The sequence below is a fragment of the Montipora capricornis genome, chromosome 10 (assembly GCF_036669925.1).
Source record: "Montipora capricornis isolate CH-2021 chromosome 10, ASM3666992v2, whole genome shotgun sequence".
Lineage (NCBI taxonomy): Eukaryota > Metazoa > Cnidaria > Anthozoa > Scleractinia > Acroporidae > Montipora > Montipora capricornis.
In genome coordinates, this window is record NC_090892.1 from 40,758,764 (window position 1) to 40,771,263 (window position 12,500).

The 12,500-nt window shown below is 39.3% G+C and overlaps 1 protein-coding gene and 2 pseudogenes across 1 annotated transcript in view; 2 read left to right on the plus strand and 1 right to left on the minus strand.

Annotated features, from left to right (window-relative positions):
• Positions 1-12,500, minus strand: part of LOC138022002 (collagen triple helix repeat-containing protein 1-like) — a 198,301-nt gene that overhangs the window by 116,925 nt on the left and 68,876 nt on the right. The window lies entirely within an intron of this gene.
• LOC138021996 (52 kDa repressor of the inhibitor of the protein kinase-like) lies at positions 2,548-5,611 on the plus strand (annotated as a pseudogene).
• The window catches only part of LOC138018837 (uncharacterized), a 10,731-nt pseudogene continuing 3,861 nt past the window's right edge, over positions 5,631-12,500 (plus strand).

A 12,500-nucleotide genomic window follows, 5' to 3' on the forward strand; every position in this document is an offset into this window, starting at 1 on the left:
ATCTTCTTAAAGACGTCATTGCAATCTAGCTTATTAAAGTAGCGTGGATTTACACTGGCAAACTGGTATGCACCACTCGGTGAGGGGACAAATTCCAGCTGCAACAAAATAGAAAACAAGAATGCGTCAGACGATGGGGTTATTTGCCCGATGCTTTTGCGAGTTGAAAAAACTTGTTTAAACTCGTTTAAATTGCTTAAGAAGTTAAACGCTAAAAGATTTTTAAAACACATTTCAAAAAGCGAACAACGTTTCGGCGCTACGTTACTCCATTATCAAGTTAAAAAGCGAAAAAGTATAAGGTGTGATACGACTATCTAAAATGTTAAAAAATGCGTAAAAAATGTTAACGTACAACTCGTCTTTACAAGAAGAAAACTGTCACAAACTCTGAGTGTCAAGGAAAATAAGCCCCCGATCGTCAACACTCAATCACTGCGTTGTATACTTATTCCAATATGATTTGTGCGATGCAAATTATGTCGGGTTCACTGCCCGACACTTACATAAACTTATAAGTCAACACTGTTATTTAGTCATCTCGAATTACGGTCACTTCGTTCCATGGTCACTTCGTTTCACAAAATAGTCAACTTTCATGATCAAATTTACTTGAATAACTTCCTACTTGATAACCGTAGGAAATCGATTTGAAGTTCATATCGGCGATCCACCTACGAGAACTTGGAAGGTACTTATAAAGACAGACCCCGAAAACGAAGACTGGCCGGCGAAATTCATCGTCTAATGCACGTAAACTCGCCGCCTACTTTTCCTTGAAAGTTACCCCAAATTTGAGTGTCCCTTCATTCCACAGTAGTCCATGTCTCCTGTTACGTACGTTAAACTCGCTTAAAATTTAAAAACCCAAAACCGAGACTACCGCACGTAAAACGGATCCGAGATCGGACGGAAAATCCGTGGACTCCTTTATACAACAGTTATTTTAGATGACCGTGCACTCGCTGTCGTAGATATATTATAGAGTGACTGAAGTTACTGATGTGCAGTGAGTATAAGACTCAGGACGGCTTAAAGATTAGAGAATTCAAGTTAAGCTCCGGGTATAGAGTCCAGGCAGTTTGGGAGAGTCGCTAATCATTTTTCGATGGCCAATTCTATAGTGTATATGACCGCACTTTTCAAGACTGAATTTATTTGTATTTAGCTCTCTATCATGTTCTACAGCTGTCGCCAACTAGGAACAGAATTTTATCAGCGCAGGATGACTGAGTTTTCTTGAAGCAAATTACTAGTAACTACACTGTTATCTTCAAGAGTTTCTTTGCTGTGGGGGACGATCTTGAGACTGAAGTCACTGAACTTGATGTTCCAGCTGCGGTGTCCATGTTTAGCTCTTCCGCTCCAACGATGTTCAGAAAATTGTCAACTTTCTTGCCTCCTTTAAACAGATATGCAGCTCCAGACACAACTCTTATACACCACAATTTATCTGCCGTACTTTTTCCCATTACTATCCGATGTACTGAGTTGCAATGACAAGAGAAATGACAAGTCGAAAGATGAAAAGACTGCTCTTGGTTGTCAGCCTCACCGCACCAGCAGAGCAGAGTGAACAGTAACTCGAACTTAACAATCACGATGCAGTTATGTTGACTTGAAAAGCGGCTCGGATGCCGCTTGATCACTGTTTTACACCTCGCCCTGATTGGCAGGAAATCAAAATTTAAGTAAAAGCCGAAATCTCGCAATCGCTCAATTCCGTCTCCCCCAAATAGGGGAAAAAAAAAAAAGAAACTCTGGCACACAGGGTTATTTCACATAGGCTTAACAGTGGACCATGGCAAGGGGGTGATTATAATCTTCACAGCTTTACTCTATTAAATTCATTCAAACTACCATTGACTACAATTTGGGTAGGTCGCTTGCGTACACGTCACCCTAGGTGTATAAATCTACATGATCGGAAAATTTACATGTGTGAAAATATTGAGAACGCCGTATTGCCTGCGTGTTAATTACTTGCAACTTTAAAATATACTGTATGGCATTTTGGTAAACTTCATGCAGTTTATCTATCCTGGAGCTGACGAATCATTGTCGTTCTGAGCGTCAAATTATTTTTTTTTCTAAGAGTGAAAGTAAGCGGTTCAGTTGTATTTGTCAAAGATCACTGATGATCAATGACAAGATCTTCTTTGTTCTTTTGTGATTGAGTCGTAAATTTTAGCGCTTGGCGGTCCTTGGCGAGCCAAGAAACCCAACTAATGGAAAAAGGAATAGCACATCTATAAGGGACAGAAAATGTGCCAACAAAATAATAAGGTTGAGGAGGGTGTCCTCTTAATAAAGTGTCTAAATCATTTGTGTGCAGGGGTCTGTAAATGGTGACGTCAACAATATGATTCTCCAATTTCCGGTAAATTGATGAGCACGTGAACTTTACCCCTTATTTTCATCCAGATGCGCTTTGACAGCTGAAACCTCTTCGCATATTACAGATAGACGGGAAGGCCATAAAGATCACATCGATTAAGTTTCGCGAAAGACCTGACAGTACGTAGTTCAGGGCTGGATACAGACTAGTGCAACTAGTTTCCAGAAACTAGTCAAAATATCTAACAATAAAAAAATACTAAGAAAAATAAATCATGCTAGAAGATGTAAATTCGTCGCAGGTGTTTCATTGTAATACAGAACAGAATTTGTTAATTCCAGACTTCAACTGCACTGCATTTTCTGCCAGCCTCCAGCGGACCAGCACCTTGCGTTCCATTGTGACCGCCTGACCTGACCTTTGCCCCTACCCCCTCCGTAGACCTTTGCTCAAAATGTGCACTAGTGCAAAATTTCAATTGTTTCTTGTGAACTAGTCAAAAGTCTCTTTCATTGGCTGAGCACGATTGTGCACCAGTCAAGTTCTCTTCTCATTGGATGCTGCGTTTGCGGTGCACTAGTCGTGAACTAGTCAATATGGCGTCACTTTCAGGGCAGGTCGAGCGTCAGCCTGTTTGTCGAAAGGAAGATTGTTCACCGTTTGATATCGGTACTGTGTATAAAGGCATTGCTTCGTTTTCCGATGCTGAAAAGTTTCGATTTATTGAAAGCGTTTGGAAGCCAGATCTGCTGTTCGAGTTTCCGGCTTCGAAAGAAACTTCTGGAAAGCAGCGAAAGTTTCGACAGGAATGGCTCGTGAAATACCCTTGGCTTGTTTATTCAAAGTATTTAGATGGTGCGTTTTGTTTGCCTTGTGTCTGTTTCGGAATGGAGTGTGGCAGAAATGGCGCCAAATTAGACAAACTGTTCCGATCCCCGCTTACATTTTGGACAACGGCGTGTAGCAGGATGGAAAGTCACGCGAGCGGAAAGTCAGAAATTCACAAATTTTCTGTTATGGCAATGCAGAATTTCTTGAGTGAAATGAGAAGGCAAACTACCCCCATTGATCAGCAGTTGAACCGGTTGATACAAGCCCAGATCGATGAAAATAGAGAGAAAATGAAATCGATTGTGAAAACTGTAATCTTTTGTGGTAAAAAGAATATTCCGTCGAGGGGGAAACGAAATAACAAGCAATCTCCAAGGAAACTTTCAAGCCCTTATGGAGTTTCGTATAGACAGTGGTGATGTAAAACTTAAGGAACATCTCGAGAATGCGCCAAGAAATGCCACCTACCGTTCGAAAACGATACAGAACGAGATTATCGAGACCGTGGGGAATTATATTTCTTCAAAGATCATTGCGGAAGTTAAACAAAGCAGAATGTTTTCTGTTATGGCTGACGAGGCAGCGGATGTTTCCAACAAAGAAAACCTGTCTCTTGTTCTCCGTTATGTCGACTCTTCAAAGAATATTCGAGAGGAGTTTGTTGGTTTTTACCTTTGTGGAGAGGAAACAACCGGTAACGCAATCAAGGAGTTGATAATTAATACAGTGCGTGACCTTGGTTTGACCATGGATAATTGTAGAGGTCAATCTTATGATGGTGCTGGAAACATGGCAGGCAGGTACGTTGGTGCATCAACATTAATCCAAAATCAGTTTCCCAAAGCGATTTACGTTCATTGCATGAATCACCGTCTCAATCTATGCGTGGCTGATACCTGCTCACTATCGATGGTTCAGAATATGATGGGTACTGTTAGGAAACTCTCCGAATTTTTTAGTAACTCGCCTAAGCGTCAGCATCATCTTGTTGACAAGATTAAGGAACTATTACCCAACAGCAATCACAGAATTTTAATTGACGTTTGTCGCACTCGGTGGATTGCCCGTATTGATGGTTTAGATAGAATTGTTGAGCTCTTAGTCCCAGTTTTGTCAACATTAGAAGATGTGCAGCTCAACAAGGATAAGAATGGTGTTGTTCGTGCTGGTACTTGGAATCCCAAGAGTCGGGATGATGCACGGTCTTTACTTAATGCTGTCACTTTTGGATTTATTGTGACGCTTGTTATTGTTAAGTATATACTAAATTTAACAAGGCCTGCCACAGTTAAGCTGCAAAGTGAAGAAATGGACATTCTCAAGGCCGAGCAGGAAATTACCACTCTACAGAATGCCCTTAAAGACATGCAGACGAACATTGAGGGTCATCATCATCGGTTGTTTGATGAGGCTGTGCAACTTTCCCAGAAAGTTGGTCTTGAACCTAGCAGACCAAGAATTGTTCAGCGCCAAATTTTTCGTAGCAACTGTCTTGCGTCAACTCCAGAAGCATACTATCGGATCAACCTTACGCAAGTGTTTTTGGACCATTGCTTGCAGCAACTTCAATCAAGATTTCCTCAAGGAGCCTATGTGTGTTTTAAAGGGTTTTCTGTCATACCATCTGTTCTCCTGAAAACTCCATCAACCTGGAAAGCTCAGATTCAAGAGTTTTGTCATCACTATGCACGCGATCTTCCGAACGTTGTTGGCCTGCCTGCGGAGTTGGAGTTGTGGCAAAGAATATGGACAGAGAAGAAAGAAAAGGCAGAAGACATCCCTGAAAAGATTGCCAATACTTTGAAAAGTGTTGATCCAGTTTCTTTTCCAAACATCTTCACCATCCTAAAGATTCTTGCAACGATTCCTGTTACATCCTGTTCCTGTGAGAGATCAATATCTTGCCTTCGTTATCTTAAGAATTATCTAAGGGCCACAATGGGAGAAGAGAGATTGAATGGTTTGGCGCTTATGCATGCTCATAGGGACATTCCTTTGGATTTGGATGAAATCATTAACTTATTTGCGTCTCTCCATCCAAGACGAATGAGAATGGCCAACATTTTATGCAGTGATTCAAGGGATGATTAACAAATTCCACTTTGCCATTTAATGAACTTTTCTTTGTTTTGAACTGAAAACTAAACATGGAACAAAACATTTTATTTTTCCTTGGGCTTGTACGTTGAGAACCTCCTCGTGGTGGAGTCTGGAAACATGGCTAATACCTCACCAATATTTACTTACCTAAGCTTTCTGCTTGTTATGTACAGGTAACAGATCGTGTTAAGTATTATTTTTTATAAAATCGTTTTTAGTAATGCCAAAAAGTCAAGAATTGCTAAGTTTTAGGTATTGAAAGCAAATTGTTGTACTAAATGTTTCAAGTGTCATGGAAAAAATTATTTTGGTGGAAACTAGTCACGAAAAATGCTGGATCCACCCCTGGTAGTTGGCAGTAATGGATGAAAACCGAAGCGAATGCGAATTTAGGCCACTTGAAGCGAGTACCCCAGTGAAACGTGTCGGTACGTGGATAAATCTTCATGATTCAGATACATGTAGCGATACAAGTACTCAGGAAACACCAACAAAGAGACGGCCACTGTTTGAATCTAGGTGGATTGACCTGAATGACACAAACTCCACATGTTCGCAACCGTCATTTTACAGCGATCGCGCCAGCGAGCATGGTAGTCCAGAAAAAAATCATTTTGAATCGAACAACGATCCACACACAGAACCAGCCTGGGTCAATATTGATGACAGTACCAGCATTGATCCTTTGGAGAATACCGTTGCCGTGGAATCGAGTGAAAATGCGGAAGAACATGAACATCCATCTGACATGAAAGGTAATAAATTTGTTAAGTCGACGGATATTAAGCTGTTATTCTACGTCTACATAAGTCTTGCAGTGTAAGGGCGTATTTACATGAGACCGAGACGAACTCAGACCGGTATGAACTCTTACCGGTATGAAATTTTTGCAGCTGTTTACATGAAACTGGCACGAGATGCTTGGTGCCTGGTTTCGGGATGAAAACGATATGTGTTTTTCTAATAAATATACGGCTGACCCAAAAGCATACAGGCTTCAGATTTCTGGACCTGGTCTGAGATTTGTTATGATTTACATGTACATGACACCGGTACGAACTCAGACCGGTATGAGAATTTCTCGTATCGGTCCAGCAACCGAGACGAACTCAGATCGGTCTGAGTTCATTGTCAGGCCGGTCTCATGCAAACGCATAAAAAGAAATGCATGGAGGCCGATACCAACTCATGAGTTCGTCCCGGTCTCATGTAAACACCCTTTAAGTCTCAAGGTGTAACTCTATAGCGGGTGTGCAGCAGTCAAGCCTGATTCCCAATTTAGCTGATAGGAAAAATTGAGTGTTTTTCAATTTATTCCTTTGCAGGCGTTACTTCCCTTGATGATGAGAACACTTGTATAGATGCAGAGGAACTGCTACAAGATGAACCAACAGCCAAAACACCACAAGGTAAATTTTCATTCCTTCCAGCTACTCTCCTTTATTTCACAAAACAAAATACAACCAAGCACTGTATATTATAGGCAAGAGACCATACGTTTCTGTGGTTCATTGTCTGATAAACCACATGGGCTTTTGGGAAAACACGAGAATCCATAAATCACAAGCCTGAGAAGACACGGAAAATTCCTACGAGTTTACCGGCGCAATGATTATACATTGGTGACACCAGCTCGATTTTGATTGGCTATAAGCACGCAGCTAATTCTTGCTTGCTCTGTTTCTCTTACGTCATACATACATACATACATACAACAGATTTTATATATGTAGAATTGATTTCATACCTACAGACAATAGTTTTTTGCTTGCAGAAGTGACGTCACCTAACACACTAACCAGCAGTTTGATCAGTTTTGCCATGGATGAGCTCAGCTCAGGAATATGCATAATACATGTAAAACAATTATTGGATTCGGTTTTTGCGTGACAGCGATAATTATCAAGTTCTCAGTTTGTGGTATCCGCCTCAGCATTCAGCTTCGGCAGATAATACAAACTTTGGCCTTGATAATTATCGCTATCATGCTCAATCTCATCCAATAATTGTTCAAATAATTATTATATGACTAGCTCCGTGAGCAGGCAAGATGAACCAAATCGCGCGCTGTGATTGGCTACCCGTGCAGGCAAAATGGAGCTATACTGCCCGCTCGGGAGTTCTCGCTTAGTCCCGCAGGATCAAAGATAACTTTTTTGGTGTTTTATGTTATCCCATATAATAAATCCTATATTGACCAAGCTTGTGCGGTCAAGATGACTGGATCCTGGCGTTGTTCTTTTTTTGTGTGTTTATAGACACCCAAATAAAGAACTTGACCAATATCCAGCAATCTTGACTTCACACTTGGTTTAATATACCTACATTTACATGTATTTTGTGTCCTCTCATATGAAAGAGGGGTTTCAATGCTTGTACTGGCAAACACAATTTGCCTAGATCTCAGGCAACAATAATTGTTGACTGGTAACCACCAGGCATAATTAATTGACGATGAATGACATCAATTGGTAATCAATGAGTATTTGAAGCCCAAAAATTTTGTGGCCTATCGCTTACTCATCAATGACATCAATCACTCATTGATGTAATTGATTACGTATTGATGTTGTTGATTACTCATCGATGACCCATCGATTACTTGTCGACTATTATACTGGGCACAAAAGACACATTTCTGGCTTTCTTGTTCCACTTTTTTTGTTTGTGATTCTTTTATCTGTGTTGGACATATTTTTCTTTATGACTGGCATTCCTGTTGACGAAATTATGCCTTCACAAAAGTCAAATGACCTTCCGGCATTTTGAAAGGTGAAGTGCTAATCAGAAATACACTCAGATGATGCTTAATTGTGCAGTGTTTCACTTTACCTAACTCTTTCTTTAATAACAAAACAACTTCTGCTTCCTTCAATTTCTTTTGTTGCATCTCCCATCTGTGCTGGTGGCCCTCGCTTTCTCAGAGAATTTTGTCATTGAGTAAAAGAGTGCCATCAGAAGATGGAGTTGCTGGAATTTTTTGGACAAACTGAAAAGAGTCCAGAAAGGTGTATTTTTGTGAATGGGACATCTTGTTTGAAATCTTTGTAGAATTTTCACAGGCCAAGCTACAAACAAACGAATTAACCACCAGTCTAACACGGGCCGTTTTCGATATTTTGCAATCAAATCAATGCCTAATCAATTCAATCAACGACTGATCGATGCAATCAATGACCAGTCAATGACCAAACATTTTGCGGCCTCTTGATTAGTCATCAATTACTCATTGATCATTGGCAATAATCATGTGCCCAGTGTGTCCGTAAAAGCTGTAACATGTTAAAGAGCCCAATTTTATCTTCGAGCATGATTTTAAACGAAGATCATGGGTTCAGCAAGACTCAACATCTAAATTACGACTGAATGACTCAAGGTAAATTTTTCCAAAAATGTGTCATATAAGGTTTCACAAGACAGTTGAATGAATTTTTCAAGTTCAATATAAAAGAGTTACTGTACTACTTGTAGAGACAAGAGATGGATTTAGATACGTACATGTATGGATTATTAATCACTCCTAGCTCAGCTAAGTAAATGTATTTTTGTAATCTACCCCTGCACAGACTTAATTTGTCTGGATGATGATGATAGTTGGATAGATGCCAATGAACTGCCATTTGAGGAACCAACAGACATTAATACACCACAAGGTAAAGTTTTGTCACAACTACATGTACAGTATTTCACAAAACAACAAACACCCAAGTATTTTACTAATAGATTCACCTCATTTATTGTAATTGCAGATTCACATTGGTTTGTTTCAAGTGTCCAAGGGAAAACAATTTTTTTAGATGTATCAAAATCAGACAAAATGTTGTCAAGAGTAGTTCAGTGGCTTCAGAATGTGTCAAAGGCTTCTGTTAAGTCATTCCTCAACAAACATGTGGACATTATAATTACTGATAGAGAGGAAACTAGTAAGAAGGGATCACTCAAAATAGCGAGTCAAAAGCGAAGTGCCTTGATGCTAGGAATGGCAACCAAGGCAAAAGGACCTACATTTTCTGGAACTTGGAACATGAAGATTTTGAAATATGTAGATGTCATATCATGTATGAACAAAAGTCATTGTGCTCCAACTAGACGGTGCACACAAGTTGCAGAATATAAAAAGGGCTATATTTATCGTCTTTGTTCACCGTTCCTTAAGATCAAGGACCACTCAAGGAAATACAGGCCAGAGTTTGTGGAGATGAAGTCTTTCCCTTACCTAGACTTAGATACTGAAGGGACAACATCCCCATTTGATACCTGGTTTAGGGAAAATTATGCCCTCTCTAAATAGTGATGTGATAATTATGACATTCGCGGTCATTTTGTCATTAGAGGTTTAGCCTTCATAGAAGGCTGTTTATTATGCTAAGCATTAAGTGTGAGGCAGAGGCACGGAGCTTGATATTAGATACATGTACATGTTGCAAGGGTAGGGGGTAAGGCAAGGGGAAAAGGAAAAAAACTTAGTTGCCAGTCTCTTGCTCAAGCTCTTCTCACCACCTTTTAGCAGCTAGCAGGTCAGCGTGATGATAAAGGTTTCAAAGTTTTACATCTGCATGTTTGAAAAAAAAAAAACTGCCCAAGATGTTTTTAAATTGTGAGAAAGTTTATGGTAAATTATTGTCTTATGAGTGGTTTTCCAAATCCTCAAAATCTTGCACTGACTTGTAACCTTAATACTGTACCTTTCAAAATAATTGGCACCCTCATCACGTGAATCAACCTTACCAGGTGATCAGTGAATCCATGACCTACAACAAGGGACTGGGACGAGCATTAGCATTAGCATGCCAGCTAGAAGTGGTTAGTCTCTAAAGTTACATCAGGAATTCTTTCAGAGAAAATACATGGTAGAACTTTACAGACATGTACAGTAGTGTTTTCAACACCAACTATTTTCTAGTGTAGTTGCTTGTTTTAAACACCAGGTAAAGGGCCAGACTGCTAACACTTGTTAGACTGGCTGGCAATCCTGTATATTATGGACAGGAAAGGATAATTTTTTTAGTGAGTAACTTGTTACTTGAGTGGAATTGATTTGTACAGCTTTTTTAATGATGCAGAGTCATCCAGCTTTTAAAATAAAGGTAGATTGTATCCTCATAATGACTAACTTTTGGTTATGGTACTGTAATATATGATATAATATGTGCATTATTTCCATTCTCTTCCATATTTGGCCTTTGTCTAGGTACTGTAGAGAATAATAATTATAATAATTATTAATTACCTCAATCCTCTGACTTCAAACAATCTGTTAATTCTTCAAAGTGTGAAAAAAAAAGGTTCATCATGCTAGCTAAAGAATACATCATCACATGTTGATTTGTTGTTGTAAATTCTCATTGTTAGATGTGCGTCTCAGACGAGATGAAGAAATTTTATAGGTCCTCACTCAAATCTGCTGTGAAAAGAGGTGCATGAGACACTTGTCTATTGAGGACTTGAAATATGCAGAGAATAGGAAGCAGACAGGAAAGCAAAACTATTTCCTAGAAATCCTCCATCAACAAAGCCAACTCAGTGAATCTGGAGAATATGAAACTGTATTCTTTATACGAGGAAAAGGTGTATGTCGTGTAGCATGGCTTCAAGCACACAATTTGAGCAAGGAAAGTTTTCGTCGCATTATGAAAAAGTTTAAAGATGGTGTCACAATGGTTGAGCATGGTAACAAGGGAAGAAAGTCAGTAATGAGCAAGACATCAGAGTGCATTGCTTGGTTGCAGTTCTTTGTTAACTGTATTGGAGACCACCAACCAGACAATGGTGGTATTCATCTGCCATCATGCTTCAGCAAAAGCGATATCTACAAAAAAATGCTGGAAGAAAACAAAACTCTCAACCAACCAACCATATCGCTATCTCACTTTTACAGTCTCTGGGACAAGCACTTTAGCCATGTCATTATTCCTAAGGTACTCCAAATTGTTCAATCAACATTCCAGTCACCTCTCACAAGTAGTGTTCATATTTTGAGTGCATGAAAGTCATTTCAGTTTGTTCTTGTGTTGATCTCACCAATTTTCTCTCTTAGTTTTGAGCTCATGAAAGGTGTACTTTTTTCTGTACATGCACTTAGTTACATGTTGTTGCCATGCTCATTTAAAATTCCACAGGAAAATCGCTTCACCAAGTGTACAGATTGTACAAGGTACAAGCAAGAAAAAGAAAAAACTGTGGACAAAGCTAAGAGAGCCCAGATTGATCACTTGCTTAAGCTTCATCTTGAATTAGTCTGGTAAGCAACATTTTTGACAGTATCAAGAAGTAAAATGAAGCAATATCTACTGTCAGTGATTGGATAATTTTATGATAACTTTAATAATTCGAAGTTGGCTATAAATATTTATTTTACCTAGTACATCCTGTACTGCAGGATAAAATTAATGTGAAAAGGACTCGGCTTTTTCCCATAGCACTTTCTAGTAATATTGGACCATTATGGATTGTTACTATAATTATGTCGCACAGCCGCTTTGTGCCAATTAATAGTATTGTTGCATACAGCCACTGCAGTATTCTTGACTAAGGAGAAAGTGTAAGTTAAAGTTCTTAATTTAAGGGAATTCAGTGCTGAATAGGTGTCCTTGTATGCCATGTAATGCAGACAATATTTCCCATGCCTTTTTATCTTTTAATTGTTTAATTTTGCAGTATTACTGCTGTATGGAATACTTTGAAATCTTACTGATGTGTTGTTGTGCATGACTTCCACAGGCAAGAAAGACGAGTCTACTATCTTCACCGCTACAAGGCAAGAAAATTTCCTTGTAAGTACATGGCCAACATCGCTGATGGTATGGATCAGCACACAACAAACATTCCAAGTGTACGACGTCTCAGCAAGGCAATGTCTGCTCTGACAACTGTGGGAACTCATCTTGTTGGTGCTATAATTCACAGTGGGCAAGCACAGAATGGGAAAGAGATATTTGGCTCATTTGATTACTATCAATTTCCTCATGACTCCAATCTGACCATGACAGTCCTTTTGGATGTTCTTGTTTACTGGGCTGATGAATATGACCTACCCCCTGTTCTATATCTACAGTTTGACAACTGTGTGAGGGAAAACAAGAACCGGTTCATGTTTGCCCTCCTAGCACTTCTTGTTGAAGAGAAGATTTTTGAGAAAGTGAGTATAAAAGAACTGGTAGATAGATAGATAGATAGATAGATAGATAGATAGATAGATCACTTTGCAGCCTCACGGCTGAATTATGTAAAT